The sequence below is a fragment of the Somniosus microcephalus genome, unplaced genomic scaffold (assembly GCF_052327205.1).
Source record: "Somniosus microcephalus isolate GS21.2 unplaced genomic scaffold, FLI_Smic_1.0 unresolved_chr4, whole genome shotgun sequence".
In the NCBI taxonomy this organism is placed as follows: Eukaryota; Metazoa; Chordata; class Chondrichthyes; order Squaliformes; family Somniosidae; genus Somniosus; species Somniosus microcephalus.
The window spans coordinates 30,419,307-30,431,535 of NW_028225182.1; positions in this window are offsets into that span (position 1 = coordinate 30,419,307).

Here is a 12,229-nt window from a genome sequence, read left to right on the forward strand (position 1 = left end):
ACCACACCGAAGACCGCCAGCCGAAACCCAACCGCAACAAAAACTCGACAGCCAGACCACCACCAGAAGAACAAAACCCGAAGTTTTCCACTCTACAAGATAAAGTACCCAACAAAGACTTTACTCCCTATCTCTAACGGAGAAAAGAAGGTACTCACCCAGACAAATCCACAACCGCGCCCTTACCGCATCTGCGGACTCCCCTCAACTGAAGAATCTTCGCAGATTCTAAGACTGGGACCACGTGGCAACGGCAGGCCCCAAAGAGCGAACCCCAAAACGCAACCGGCTTAATTGACAGGATTCGAACTGTCAAGAAGCCCCTATTGGTGAACATAATCCCTGGCTCTTGTAGTGCAATTTAGTTAGGTATTGGGGGTGAGACAAGGGTAGGGAGATTATTAATGTGATTTTCCCTCGTTGTGCTGTGTGTTCCCCATTCTTAATTAAGTGTACTTTTGTATGCCTGTAATCACTCCAGTAATTTAAGTGTGTAATTTTAAGTGTGACTCTAAATAAAATACAGTTTTCTTGCACCAAAACAGTTGTCTACTCCAATTCTGTATCGCCGCCTATACCTAAGTCCAGTGTCTAGAACCCAGGGGTGTGGGAGCGATTCGAACCGCTCAAAACCAGTCAGGGGCAAAGCTGACTACACACACCACCCCCTACAAGCCCTCTGGGGTAGAGAATTCCAAAGATTCACCACCCTCTGAGTGAAGAAATTTCTCCTCATCTCAGTCCTAAATGGCCGACCCCTTATTCTGAGACTGTGACCCCTGGTTCCAGACTCCCCAGCCAGGGGAACATCCTCCCTGCATCTACCCTGTCAAGCCCTGTAAGAATTTTGTATGTTTCAATTAGATCACCTCTCATTCTTCTAAACTCTAGCAAATATCGGCCTAGTCTACTCAATCTCTCCTCATAGGACGATCCCCCCATCCCAGGAACCAGTCTGGTGAACCTTTGTTGCACTCCCTCTATGGCAAGTATATCCTTCCTTAGGTAAGGAGAACAAAACTGTACACAATACTCCAGGTGTGGTCTCACCAGGGCCCGATATAATTGCAGTAAGACATCTTTACTGTTGTACTCAAATCCTCTTGTAATAAAGGCCAACATACCATTTGCTTTCCTAATTGCTTGCTGTACCTGCATGTTAACTTTGTGATTCGTGTACAAGGACACCCAGGTCCCTCTGAACACTAACATTTCCCAATCTCTCACCATTTAAAAAATACTCTGCTTTTCTATTTTTCCCTACCAAAGTGGATAACTTCACATTTCTTCACATTATATTCCATTTGCCATGTTCTTGCCCACTCACAGCCTGTCTATATCCCCTTGATGAAGCCTCCTTGCATCCTCCTCACAACTTACATTCCCACCTAGCTTTGTATCATCAGCAAACTTGGATATTTTACATTTGGACCCCTCATCCAAATCATTGATGTAGATTGTGAATAGCTGAGGCCCAAGCACTGATCCTTGCGGTACCCCACTAGTTACAGCCTGCCAGCCCGAAAATGATCCGTTTATTCCGACTCTCTCTTCTGTCCGTTAACCAATCCTCAATCCATGCTAATATATTACCCCCAATCCGGTTTAAAAACCTCTTGTGTGGCACCTTATCGAATGCTTTCTGAAAATCCAAATACACCACTGCCACTGGTTCCCCCTCATCTATTCTGCTAGTTACAACCTCAAAAAACTAAGGTTCATCACACACGATTTCCCTTTCATGAATCCATGTTGACTCTGCCCAATCCTATTATTATTTTCTAAATGTCCTGTTACCACATCCTTAATAATAGATTCTCGCATTTTCCCTACTACTGATGCCAGGCTAACTGGTCTGTAGGTACCCATTTTCTCTCTCCCTCCTTTCTTAAACAGTGAGGTTACATTTGCTACCTTCCAATCCACGGGAACCGTTCTAGAATCTATGGAATTTTAGAAAATGACAGCCAATGCATCCACTATCTCTGTAGCCACCTCTTTCAAAACCCTAGGATGTAGCCCATCAGGCCAAGGGGGTTTATCAGCTTTCAGTCCCATTAATTTCTCCAGTACTATTTTTTTTTTACTAATACTAATTTCTTTCAGTTCCTCATTCTCGCTAGAGCCTTGGTTCTCCACTATTTCCGGGAAGTTTTGTGCATCTTCTTCCGTGAAGACAGACACGCTGGGCGCGATCTTGCCAGCCCTGGGGAGGCGGGTCTGCCAGGAAAAAGGCAGAATCTGGGAGTGGGTGCCCATCCCGCCCCCAACCCAGCTCCGTGCCATCTGCCCGGGAGGCGGGTAGCCGACCCACGCCGGGTCCCGTCTCCTGGAGGCGGGAAGGGGATTACAGCCACTTAGCTGCCTGTTAACAGGTAGCTAACAGGCAGTTAAAAGGATTATCCCCATTTTGCCACCAGAGGCATGGGCTTCCCAATGTCAGGAAACCCCAACTGGGTCACCGAGGCGAGCAGTGGGTCTGCGGGGGTCAGAGGGGTGCAAAAGTGCGCTGTGAAGGTGAGTGATGGGTGCAAGTGCGGAGAGGTAAGTATGTGAGGAGAGTGAAAAGTGATAGAAAATGTTTACTTACCTTTATTTCTTCCTGCAGGCTTCAACAGTTGGGGATGCGGAGAGTCTCGCAATTCACCAGCAGAGATGACAGAATGGCTGCTGGATTCTCCAATGCAACAACCATCTAACTTCTGCTAAAGAAAGAGGTTTGATGACTCTTGAATACAAGGACTCATCAAACTAGAGAATGTCAGTGTTTGACAGCTTCACAGAGCTGTCAAACGATGACAATTCATCGGTCAAAAATTTGACAGATGAAACGTCATACGTTGACGTTCTCTGTAACCAGCTTTCCCTTAATTGGCCTGCTCAGCCCGCTGGGCGGGCTCAACAAAGGTCAATCAAGGGAAAATAGCGTGGGTTAGCCCCAAGTCGATGGAGGCGGGACTAAAACCCCATAACCAGCAGTCTCCAAAAGCTCCCCACTGACAAAATCACCCCCTAAGTATTTGTTTAATTTCTCTACCATTTCCTTAATCCCCATTTTAATTTCTCCTGGCTCAGCCTGCAAGGGACCCACATTTACTTTCACTAATCTTTTCTTTTTTACATACCTATAGAAGCTTTTACAGTGTTTTTATGTCTCTCGCTAGTTTACTCTCATTCTATTTTCCCCTTTATCAATTTCTTGGTCCTCCTTTGCTGAATTCTAAAATCCTCCCAATCCTCAAGCTTACTACACTTTTTGGCAACATTATAAGCCTCTTCCTTTGATCCAATACTATCCAATAGTAAATCTGAAGGATCCGTATCTGAAACAAGTTGTCTGTTCGCTCCACAGATGCCTGACTTGCTGAGTTTTCCTAACGTTCTGTTTACCTTGCCCATGTCCAGTATCCTGTGGTTGGGGGAAAGAGTTTGGTTCTAATCTTGTTCGGGACATGTGAACTTTGTACCCAGGTCCTCCAGTCGTACGCTCATTACTTCAACCTAATCCATTATTCTAACGACCTGCAACCTATCTTCCCTCCAGCTTGTGTTGAACAAAAATAAATTCGAGTCTTTCTCCCGAACACAGGATAACAAACCACTCCTTTTAAAAAGGCCCCAAGTGACCTGATTTTTCTTTAAAATAAAACACAGCAAAAAATAAATCCCATTCTAGGTTGGGAACTCTGCACTCCCAGCACATTATTTGGTTTCCTGGGACCAGTAGCTCAAACGATGCCCTGAGGTTGGGTTAAAGGCAGGATTCTACAGCTTGTAATGGAGCTGCTCTGGAACACTCCCTGTAAACGCACCCGACTGAAGTAGCCGAGCAGGGAAGGGCGATCTGCTATTCTTTTTAATTCTGTAACCTGCGTGTATCCCACCCTTAGTTGCCCATAGAAAATGGTGCTGGACTGCCTTTTTGAACCACTGCAGGGTCTCAAGTTGGTGAGAAAAATACTCATTTAAAAAAAAAATTGTAATAAAACTATATAATTTTTTCTATAAAAAGGGGGCAATTAGTTTGAACAAAAAAAAAACTCCTCGAATTTCCTTCTTTAAACAGTTTGTTTAATCCAGCTCCAGGTGGAGGCTGAACATCACTCGTTCAGATTGGGGTGTGTGCTTCAGCCACATTCATTGGGCGGGCTGCTGCTCTTGCCCACTCCGAAGGGATGCAGCACAAGTGATAACTGTGGCCAGCATTGCAGTAATCCCTCATTCTGCAGGGAGTCGGTCCTGCAAACACAGAGCTGGGTCCTCTGGAATTGTAGGACTGGCCTTGGGACAGCTTTCCGGAATGGCTGAAAAAGAGGGGCATGACCAGAATGTGCGTAGAAGTGTACGCTTCTGGCCACAAACCCCTCCAGCCGTTCTTGGGCATGGAGGGATGAGAGTTGTAGAGCTTGTACGAGGTGGAGTGAGTGCAATATCACACTTGGAGTTGGCTTTCATGTATTTTGCTGCAGTTGATGGTGTTAATGATTTGTCTCCATACTTCTCACCATTCCTTCTCCCTCGTCTCTCTTGTAGGCTTCTCCAAGGTTTTCTGTCCTACATAGAAACATAGAAGATAGGAGCAGGAGTAGGCCATTCGGCCCTTCGAGCCTGCTCCGCCATTCAATGAGATCATGGCTGATCATCCAAATTCAGTACCCGGTCCCTGCTTTCTCCCCATACCCCTGGATCCCTTTAGCCTTAAGAAATATATCCAACTCCTTCTTGAATATATTTAATGAACTGGCCTCCACCACCCTCTGTGGCAGAGAATTCCACAGGTTCACCACTCTCTGGGTGAAGAAATTCCTCCTCATTTCAGTCCTAAATGGCTTACCCCTTATCCTTAGACTGTGACCACTGGTTCTGGACTCCCCGGTCATCAGAAACATCCTTCCTGCATCTAGTCTGTCCAGGCCTGACAATTTTATAGGTTTCGATGAGATCCCCTCTCAGTCTTCTAAACTCCAGTGAGTATAAGCCCAATCGATTCCTGCCATCCCAGGTATCAGCCTGGTGAATCTTCGCGGCACTCCTTCCATGGCAAGAACGTCCTTCCTCAGATAAGGCAACCAAAACTGCACACAATACGCAAGGCGCGGTCTCACCAAGGCCCTGTACAACTGCAGCAAGACATCCTTGTTCCTGTACTCGAACCCTCTCGCTATGAAGGCCTTTAGACATGGAAGTAAGCATGTTGCGCAGGGTGGAGCTGTGGCTGCGTGATACTTTTGGGACTGCAAGAACAGCTCTTCCAGGTTCAGCGAGTGGCCCTTCACCCAGAAGTAGCCGCATTGGCCTTGCTGCGAGGTGTGATAGTTCTTGGCTAACCAATGGAAGGCCCTCATTAAGGAGCAGTCAAGAGAATCATCCAAGAGCCAATGTGGAGGCTCACTAAGCACAAGCACTGATCATGAAGGGCAACCAGAGACACAAGCACCAGTGAGCAGGCCTTGCCCTAATCCGCAAGAACTCGGAACAAGCTGCCTCGAATTCTTTAGCAAAATACTGCAGATGCTGGAAATCAAAACAACAACAGAAAAACTCAGCGGGCCAGGCAACATCCGTGGAGAGAGAAACAGAGCTAACGTTTCAGGTCGAAGACCCTTTGTCACAGGGTCTCCGACCTGAAACGTCGACTCTGTTTCTCTCTCCACGGATGTTGCCTGGTCTGCTGAGTTTTTCCAGCGTTTTCTGTTGTTGCCTCGAATTCTTGATCAGCGCTGTGCCCAGCACGAGGGGGCACGTCAAGAAACCTGGACACATCAACGCACTTCTCCCGCAAACACCACGCAATTAAAATGCACAATGGCTTCATAAAATCGGATGAGAATTCAATAAGAAAAAAATCTATCCAACGCATTAGGAAACAGATTCTCTCCAATTCTGCACCAGCGCATCAGTGACTGACTGATGTCACACAACTGCCTCATCACCGGTGCAGTTAGACGCTGATGGGCAATACCAGATAGCCAAACAGAATCCTGCCACACTTACCTAAATATTACACACACTAACGGTTAGTCACAAGATAAATTGCTGCCCACATCCTTCGAAAATTGAGCTTAAGCACAAACTCCTAGCTGCACAATATACGTGTACATATATCCAATTCACCCGTGATCATTATATTGAACACATCAATTCACTCTAAACGGAGATACTGCCAAGAGAGTCAGACCATACTTGCAGTGATCATACCCCTCTATACGATAGATGCATGACCAAAGGCATTTCATTAAACAAACCCAACTTCCACATTTTAAAAATATGCCATCACAAATGTGAAATGCATCAAAGACCCTAATGACACTTTTTTTTTAATGCATAAATCACTCAAACTCCACTTGGTTCAGGACACTCGCAATTAGGGTCTGGCGCAGAATTCTTTTTCAGATATCTATAAAAAAGCCATCCAAACCCTTCAATCGGATTCGAGCGTACAATTCATTCCCACACGTCCATTATTCTGGATGCAACAAACTTGTTACATCTATTATCAATGTTTCCGCTCATTATTTTATTTTTTTTGCGCGGCCCCTTTTAAGAGGCGGCGTGGCCCATTCAAATTACAGCGCATGCGCAGTTTTATTCCCCCATTTGTAACACTGTTGAGCGGCTGGCACGGGACCTGCAGGTCTCTGCGCAGCTAATCGGGAACATTGCCTATTGCTGCATAATCACATGGGTAAGCTTTAAAAATTGTTCAGCAAAATTCTATCAGGAACATAAGCAAATCGATTTGCATGATAAATATTTGTAATATTTGCCTTATCAAATTAGACAATGCCTTGAAATGTGTACAGGGAATATTCATGAACTTAGGAATTTGCCCCGGTTGGTGTAACTGAACTCTTTCAGTAATGCACATGCAGGAAGTACATATCTTCAATCGGTTTCCTCTTGGTATATTAAAATGCACCACAGCTTTTTTCTAAATAAAGTACTTCAATGCTTCACACCAAAATAGTTCCCCTCTGTACAGATGCACAAAGATCGTACCGTGTACAATACACTTGAGGGTTAGGAGCTGCAAAAACACTCATTTCCAAATCATACAACTTATGCTTCACACCAGACTCTCTCCTGTACCCTGTGAAGCATTGGGGAAAAAAGCAACTTGTATTTATTAGCGCCTTTAACGTAGTAAAAACATCCCAAAGCCCTGCAAAATTTGACAGGTGACCAACAGAGGGGTTTAGGGAGCAAATGGCAGAGCTTGGGGCCGAGGCAGCTGAAGGCACAGCCGCCAATGGGGGAGCGATGAGAGCAGAATTGGAGGAACGCCGAGATCTACTAGGGTCGCAGGGCTGGAGGAGGTTACAGAGAAAGAGTGGGGTGAGGCCATGGAGGGATTTGAACACAAGAATGAGAATTTTGAAATCGAGGCACTGGAGTGAGCACAGGGGTGAGGGGTGAACGGGACTTGGAGTGAGTGGTGAACGGGACTTGGAGTGAGTGAAGATCCAGGCAGCAGAGTTTTTGGTTGAGCTGGAGTTTACGGAGGGCGGAAGGTTGGAGGGCAGCCAGGAGAACGTCGGAATAGTCGAGTCTCGAGGTAACAAAGACAATGATGAGAGTTTCAGCAGCAGACGAGCTGAGGCAGGGCGGAGACGGGGCAAGATTACAGAGGTGGAGGTAGGCAGTCTTGGTGATCGAGAGGATCAGATAGGATGCAGAGGTTGCGAACAGTCTGGTTCAGACTCAGACAGTGGCCAGGGAGAGGGTGGAGTCGGTGGCTAGGGGAACAGAGTTTGTGGCGAGGACTGAAGACAATAGCTTCTGTCTTCCAATATTGAATTGGAGGAACTTTCTGCTCATTCAATACTAGATGTTGGAGCGCGCAGGAGAGAGAAAGCAGGAGAGAGGGAAGGAGAAAGAGAGAGAGAGAGAAAGGTGGTAAGGTAGAACTGGGTGTCATCAGCGTACATGTGGAATCTAAACTTGTTTTCAGACGACATCGCCGACGGGCATCATATAGATGAGAAATGGGGGGGGGGGGGGGGGGGGGAGGCCACGGATAGATCCTTGAAGGAGTCCAGAGGTAACGGTGCGGGAGTGGGAAGAGAAGCTATTGCAGGAGATTCTCTGGCTACTCCTGGATAGGTAAGACTGGAAACCAGGCGTGGCCAGTCCCACCCAGATGAGCAACGGAGGCGAGGCGGTGGGAGAAAAATGGTATGGTCAACTGTGTCAAGGGCTGCAGACAGGTGGAGAAGGATGAGGGATAGATCATCACGGTCACAGTCACATAGGATGTGAGACTTTGATAAGCGCCATTTTAGTGCCGCGGCAGGGGTGGAAAGCTTCTTGGGGAGAGTTCAAACATGGAGTTGCAGGAAAGATAGGCTCTGATTTGGAAGGTGGCAAACACCTTTGAAGGCTATGGAGAGGAAAGTGAGGTTAGAGATGGGGCGGTAGTTTGTAAGGTGGGTTAGGGGGTGATGACGGCAGATTTTAATGGGAGGAGGACACATTAATATCAGCTAACATGAGGACCAGGAAGGCAAATTGGCTGGTCAGCAGTTAGGTGGGGAAAATGTTGCCTTGTTATTAATAGGCCTAACAATACATGAGTGATCTTCCAGGGAAAAAAGGATAGAACTACAGCATACAATCCCCAAAATACCAGGAAAAGCTGTGGGAAAATCCATGCAATGAAATAGAATGTTATCTTAATCAGGTACCATAAACCAACTGCCCTAAGTATAAACGACACATCTGTGGAAAGAGATTCCGAAAATACCAATGACAATCCTGGGAGCCCAGATAATAAAAATGGAATGTGATTTATGCAAATCATCATCAAGAAAGAGAGGCCCTTCCTAGAAACTTCAATACAGTGCTCGGGAAAGATCAACGTACAGAGGTCACCCCTCCAGCAGAAATTGCCTACCGGGTTATTTGTGTACCAATTATCTGTCTCGATAGGCAGATAAAAAAATGTTTTTTAAAGTTGCGAGAACATAAATTCCTAAAAATGCCCCGCATATTATACCAGGAAACGCAGTGCACACCTGCAATCCAGCTACGTGTAGCATAAAATGCTTTTGCGCTATAGATTTAGACGCTTGCATTAAACTGAAATCAATCTAAAATGGAATAAGCCGTACTAAAACAACTTAGAAGATAGATAGATATTCAGGGAGAGAGAGGTGGCCATCAGTGAGGGGGAGAGGGGTGGTGGAGAGGGAGAGAGGTGGCCATCAGAGAGAGAGAGAGAGGGAGAGAGATGGACATCAGGGAGAGAGAGAGATGGACATCAGGGAGAGAGAGAGATGGACATCAGGGAGAGAGAGAGAGATGGACATCAGGGAGAGAGAGAGATGGACATCAGGGAGAGAGAGAGATCGACATCAGGGAGAGAGAGAGATGGACATCAGGGAGAGAGAGAGATGGACATCAGGGAGAGAGAGAGATGGACATCAGGGAGAGAGAGAGAGATGGACATCAGGGAGAGAGAGAGATGGACATCAGAGAGGAGAGATGGACATCAGAGAGAGAGAGATGGACATCAGAGAGAGAGAGATGGACATCAGGGAGAGAGAGATGGACATCAGGGAGAGAGAGAGATGGACATCAGGGAGAGAGAATGGACATCAGGGAGAGAGAGAGATGGACATCAGGGAGAGAGAGATGGACATCAGGGAGAGAGAGATGGACATCAGGGAGAGAGAGATGGACATCAGGGAGAGAGAGATGGACATCAGGGAGAGAGAGATGGACATCAGGGAGAGAGAGATGGACATCAGGGAGAGAGAGATGGACATCAGGGAGAGAGAGATGGACATCAGGGAGAGAGAGATGGACATCAGGGAGAGAGAGATGGACATCAGGGAGAGAGAGATGGACATCAGGGAGAGAGAGATGGACATCAGGGAGAGAGAGATGGACATCAGGGAGAGAGAGATGGACATCAGGGAGAGAGAGATGGACATCAGGGAGAGAGAGATGGACATCAGGGAGAGAGAGATGGACATCAGGGAGAGAGAGAGATGGACATCAGGGAGAGAGAGATGGACATCAGGGAGAGAGAGATGGACATCAGGGAGAGAGAGATGGACATCAGGGAGAGAGAGATGGACATCAGGGAGAGAGAGATGGACATCAGGGAGAGAGAGATGGACATCAGGGAGAGAGAGAATGGACATCAGGGAGAGAGAGATGGACATCAGGGAGAGAGAGATGGACATCAGGGAGAGAGAGATGGACATCAGGGAGAGAGAGATGGACATCAGGGAGAGAGAGATGGACATCAGGGAGAGAGAGATGGACATCAGGGAGAGAGAGATGGACATCAGGGAGAGAGAGATGGACATCAGGGAGAGAGAGATGGACATCAGGGAGAGAGAGATGGACATCAGGGAGAGAGAGATGGACATCAGGGAGAGAGAGATGGACATCAGGGAGAGAGAGATGGACATCAGGGAGAGAGAGATGGACATCAGGGAGAGAGAGATGGACATCAGGGAGAGAGAGATGGACATCAGGGAGAGAGAGATGGACATCAGGGAGAGAGAGATGGACATCAGGGAGAGAGAGATGGACATCAGGGAGAGAGAGATGGACATCAGGGAGAGAGAGATGGACATCAGGGAGAGAGAGATGGACATCAGGAGAGAGAGAGATGGACATCAGGGAGAGAGAGATGGACATCAGGGAGAGAGAGATGGACATCAGGGAGAGAGAGATGGACATCAGGGAGAGAGAGATGGACATCAGGGAGAGAGAGATGGACATCAGGGAGAGAGAGATGGACATCAGGGAGAGAGAGATGGACATCAGGGAGAGAGAGATGGACATCAGGGAGAGAGAGATGGACATCAGGGAGAGAGAGATGGACATCAGGGAGAGAGAGATGGACATCAGGGAGAGAGAGATGGACATCAGGGAGAGAGAGATGGACATCAGGGAGAGAGAGATGGACATCAGGGAGAGAGAGATGGACATCAGGGAGAGAGAGATGGACATCAGGGAGAGAGAGATGGACATCAGGGAGAGAGAGATGGACATCAGGGAGAGAGAGATGGACATCAGGGAGAGAGAGAGATGGACATCAGGGAGAGAGAGATGGACATCAGGGAGAGAGAGAGATGGACATCAGGGAGAGAGAGAGAGATGGACATCAGAGAGAGAGAGAGATGGACATCAGGAGAGAGAGAGATGGACATCAGAGAGAGAGAGAGATGGACATCAGAGAGAGAGAGAGATGGACATCAGAGAGAGAGATGGACATCAGGGAGAGAGAGATGGACATCAGAGAGAGAGAGAGATGGACATCAGGAGAGAGAGAGATGGACATCAGAGAGAGAGAGAGATGGACATCAGAGAGAGAGAGAGATGGACATCAGGAGAGAGAGAGAGATGGACATCAGAGAGAGAGAGATGGACATCAGGAGAGAGAGAGATGGACATCAGAGAGAGAGAGAGATGGACATCAGAGAGAGAGAGATGGACATCAGAGAGAGAGAGATGGACTCAGGGAGAGAGAGATGGACATCAGAGAGAGAGAGAGATGGACATCAGGAGAGAGAGAGATGGACATCAGGGAGAGAGAGATGGACATCAGGGAGGAGAGAGATGGACATCAGGGAGAGAGAGAGATGGACATCAGGAGAGAGAGAGATGGACATCAGGAGAGAGAGAGATGGACATCAGAGAGAGAGAGATGGACATCAGAGAGAGAGAGATGGACATCAGGAGAGAGAGAGATGGACATCAGAGAGAGAGATGGACATCAGAGAGAGAGAGAGAGATGGACATCAGGAGAGAGAGAGATGGACATCAGAAGAGAGAGAGATGGACATCAGAGAGAGAGAGAGATGGACATCAGAGAGAGAGAGAGATGGACATCAGAGAGAGAGAGAGATGGACATCAGAGAGAGAGAGAGATGGACATCAGGAGAGAGAGAGATGGACATCAGGAGAGAGAGAGATGGACATCAGAGAGAGAGAGATGGACATCAGAGAGAGAGAGAGAGATGGACATCAGAGAGAGAGAGATGGACATCAGGAGAGAGAGAGAGATGGACATCAGAGAGAGAGAGAGAGATGGACATCAGGAGAGAGAGAGAGATGGACATCAGGGAGAGAGAGAGATGGACATCAGAGAGAGAGAGATGGACATCAGGGAGAGAGAGAGATGGGACATCAGAGAGAGAGAGAGAGATGGACATCAGAGAGAGAGAGAGATGGACATCAGAGAGAGAGAGAGAGAGATGGACATCAGGGA